The 4,542-nt window shown below is 38.2% G+C and overlaps 1 pseudogene; it reads left to right on the top strand.

Annotated features, from left to right (window-relative positions):
- The first annotated feature begins 548 nt into the window (after positions 1-548).
- Positions 549-1,238, top strand: LOC119520707 (annotated as a pseudogene).
- The last annotated feature ends 3,304 nt before the right edge of the window (positions 1,239-4,542 follow it).

The following is a 4,542-nucleotide window of genomic DNA, read 5'->3' as shown; positions in this document are numbered from 1 at the left end:
TGGTCTGGGATAGCCTGGTGGTTTACAAGGCCAATATGTTGTAGCATAGTCTGTGCTGTGTGAATTTGGCAAGTCTGGGCTCAAGTAACTTTGAAATCTTTCTTCTCACTTTTGGAAATTCTACCACCACCAAGTAAACCAAACTGGGTAAGCATTTTAAAAATCTGGCTATGTTCTATCTGTTGTTTGCATTAATTAAGAAGTTCTGCAATACTAGATAGTTAAGAAAACAAATCTACAATTCTCTTAGTAATTTTTGACTCATTGGCGACCTTGTTTGTTTCTTTCAGTAGATGTCACTATTCTTTTCTTTTCCTCATAAACTTATTTAGGTTTTTTCCTCTGTGGACCTGGAAGTGGGGAATTGCACCATACTGAGTGAATTCATCTTGGTGGGCTTAACCTCAGTTCCCAGATGCAGTTGATTCCACTGGAATATTTCTGATGCTCTACTTGGTAATCTTGCCTGGGTACAGGACCCTAGTTCTCTTAATCTGGTTTGATTCTGGCCTGTGCACATACATCTACTTTTTGTTTGGAAACTATCTTTCCTGGACTTCTGGTACACATCTGTGTATACCCACAAAATCCTGTCCAGTTGTATCTCAGAAGATGAATGCATGTCATCAGTTGGATGTGGGGCCTGGTTTTCCTTTCCCCATGTTGTAGCCTACACTGAGTGAGATCTTCTAGCGGCCATGGCTTATGATCACCATGTGGCAATTTGTAACCCCTTACTTTGCTCAGGTATCATGTCTAGGTCTCTGTGTATTGGACTTGTTGCTGGCACCTAAAGAAGAGTTTCATAAATGCCATAATCCATTCTGCCAGCACCTTCCACCTGAGTTTCTATGCTAAAAATGTTATTGACCATTTAGTGATGTCCCACTACTGGTAAAAATGTCCTGCACAGACAACTGAATCTATGAAAATGTCCTCCAGGGTGTGGTGGGCTTCACAGTCCTATCCAGAATACTTGCCATCTTGATATCCTACTTCAACATCCTCCAGATTTTCCTGAGGATCTGCCCTGCCTCTGGAAGGTGCAAAGCCTTCTCCACTTGTGCTTCTCAGTCATGTTCTTCTATGGGTGCTTGTTCTTCATGTGTTCAAGGCCAAGCTCCACCTATACCATTGAAAGACACAAAGTGGCTTCTCTGTTCCACACCATGGTGAACCTGTTGCTTAATCCTCTCATCTATAGCTTGAGGAACAAAGATGCTATAAATATTTGCTAAATACATTAATAAGTGAATTAATGGATGGCCTTGTTTCTGCAAGGAGCAAACCTCAGAATCTGTTTCTTGGTGGCCTCTAATGATGTCAAACTACCCTAAAATCTCCATAATTGTTTGGTAGCCCAAGTGCCTTTCCTGGCACAAGTAATCCCTCTCTATTTGTGTTCTTTGCAGACAGGTTTAGAAAGGAACAAAGAAACCTGTCCATAAAATACTCAGTCTGACCAAATAACAGGTCATTTGTTTTCCCAAATGGAGTGAGTTTGTGAAGAAGTTGATTTTCATATTTCAACAGCTAGTCTGCCATTACAAGTCTTGATGGACAGGAAATATGTCTTAGAAATCAGAGCTTACTGCTCCAATTAGAGAGAGCTGGGATAACAAAGATAATTGTTTGCCCTCCAAGCAAATAACCTGGGTTCAAGTAAGATTTCCATCTGTTACAAAATCTGGGCATTGGAGAAAGGATTATAGAGTTTCTTTACATGTCAAACAGGGAATATTTCTCTCTCCAAATGTTTGTTTTAAAGCTTCATGGAGAAAACCTCTGTAAGGGCTGAGTCCAGTGCCTGGAAGTTGGTAATTAGCCAAGCTACAAGTGGTCCTTAAATTTAGGGCTTATTAGAGCCTCCTTGATCCCAACCCATGCATTCTAAATTAGCACATTGTAGGCAACATCCAGGAAATTGCTTTCCTTCAAGCAGTCCAAGTGCCTCTGTTATAGTTTGTATGTCGATCATGACTGAGAAATTTGGCAGTAATTATCATTGCTTTTTATTATTTTATTTGTAAGATTATTATGTTTTACAGCAATCTTACCTATATTGCAATGCTGTGAATATTCAAGGAGCTAACAAGTATAAAGATGTGTTTTTTGCACAATGTATGCTTTTATAAAGATGAGCTGAACCTGATCTCAGTTTGAATCCTCTTGCCAAAATTCTCCAATGCTTTGACACTGGACACCTATTTTAATTTCCCTAATTCTCAGTTTTCTCATCTATTTATGTGCTTAATAGTAATTTCTTCATGATATTATAGGAAAATTTAAAGTCTATATTGTACATAAAGTACTTACTTCCTTTTTTGACATTTCAACATCTCTCTCAAATATAATTAATTATGTTATACAGTAGTAAAGTAGTGGCATTGCTGTTTTATTTTAAAAAAATATGATGAGATGAATTGGCATCCTATATTGCTCCTCCATCGCCTGCTATATATTCCCTTCTTCATTCCAGTCTCCCTACTCTCTACCCCATCAATATTATCCTTCGCCCATAGTCCTTTCAATGCCCTCATCCTCCATCATGGAGCCCAAGGTTATGCTCCTTCCCTTTCATTCCCTCTGCCATTGCGTTCTCTGCTCTGAGCGCCATACCTTTAGAAAGGATAATTAACCTTGATGGTATTCCATACCTTTTGGGGTCTCTTAGGAAAGAAATACAATTCTGCACAGTAGGGGGCAGGGGGGATCACCCATAAGTAACATTGGACAAAAAAATCAAAATAGGGCTCACATCTCCTTGGATCTTCTCCTGAAATCCATCTACATACATAAATTGAGAGCAGGGCTGGAATAGCTGAGTTCTTTATTTGTTAATCAAAAGCAGAAGACTGATAACTTCACAGTGTATGCAAAGCAGCTGAAATTATCCCTTCTAACTCTTCTAATGTCCAGATGCTTTTCTTATATCAAATGTTTGCCTGTTTTCTCAAAATATATCAAAATGAAAATGTTAAACATTTCTTGATGTCCTTTGTCTGTTAGCCCATTACTGCACTTGCTATCTCTGTTGCTCTTTAGATACTCAAAAGAGTGATTTCTTTTGTTAAGTAGTTATTGAAGCTTGTTTTTCAGTTGTTTACTTTTTCTTCCTGATTTCTTAATTTTCCTTTTTTGCATAAACATGAAAAATAACATCTTCCTTAGGTCCTATCAGCTGTCTCAGAAGCTTCTTTAGTATGATGGTGAAGATGCTTGAAAAGAGGCCCTTTTTTAGCACTTAATATAACTTAGTATGTCATTGTCTAAAATAAGGTTGTCAGTATGAAATCGAATTTTCCTTCTACCTCTACCACCTGAATTAGCAACTTACCTAAAATTCTGAGTAACACCTTCATCCTGAATAATGAAATCTGCTGGTTACAAAATCTTTTACATTAATTTCTGGATCCCGTGGGTTGTAGATTCTTACAATCCCTCAGGATTTCATAGCTTGGGGAATGTTTAACAAGGCAATTAATAAAATGGATTTTTAAAAATCAGATTTTTTTAATAAGATGGAGAAAAGAATTTTGGATACAGTGATTCCTTGTGAAAACTGTAATCTGCCACTATTTTTGTTCCTGTTACATTTTGGGTTGTGAAGATGTTAAGCAAAGATTTGCGTAAACTAAACATACAAGATATGCACTAAATATTTATCTCTCTATTAAAGTATTTGCCCATAAATTCTAATTGTCTGTCTTATGCTCAGTATCTCCCATGTTCCCCTCCAATTCCTTTTCCACCCTTTTTCCACCTCCTCTCTGCTCTAGAGGGTCAGGATGTATATATTACCTGTATTAAAGGGCTGATTTGTTCAAGGCCTTCTTAATGGGTTTACCAATGCTTAGTGGCAGTGAGAAACACTGAGGTCTGAATGTTTGCCCACTGTTACTTCCCTTCAAGGTTGCCACAAGCTCATTGAATCCTTGGACAAAGAACATAGCTCCTGCCAGATGACCCTTTCCATAAACTCTCCCTCCATTCCCTTTACCATTTACTCTTCTTTCTTCAGTGCTAAGATGGTAACACTTCTCAGAAGGGACTAGTCCAGAGATTATTACACTCTTCCTTGTAATTCCCCAAAACATATGCACTCTTTTTCAAAAGTTCCCTTATTTAATCCCCTTAAAATTACACATTAGGTGGGAATTCTGTTATTGTTAAATTAATAACTCATACTGACCCTAAATTACCTCTCAGTGTCTAGTACTCAAATAGTTCAGAAATGCTCATGCATTTGATGAATAGATGGGCACCTTGCTGGGGGTGGGAGGAACGGGACTCTGGTAGTCTGTGGCTTCCAGGGCCATCACGGTTTCCTGGTATGAGGTACAGGATGTGAACAAGGCAATGAGAAACCAAATGCCTACAGCAAGATGCATGAAAATAGAAATTATAAATCTGCATTGGCTATTTAGTTGGCTGATATTGAAATCCATATATATTCACCTGAAAACACAAACTGGCTGCCAGTAGCCTAAACAGCATCTTAGAAGGAGTCTTTCATCACGTGTTCCTAGAAAAGATATTGTT

Source organism: Choloepus didactylus, chromosome 26 (assembly GCF_015220235.1).
Source record: "Choloepus didactylus isolate mChoDid1 chromosome 26, mChoDid1.pri, whole genome shotgun sequence".
NCBI lineage: Eukaryota > Metazoa > Chordata > Mammalia > Pilosa > Megalonychidae > Choloepus > Choloepus didactylus.
The sequence above is the reverse complement of the archived record's forward strand: the minus strand, read 5'-3'. Positions and strand labels throughout refer to the sequence as shown.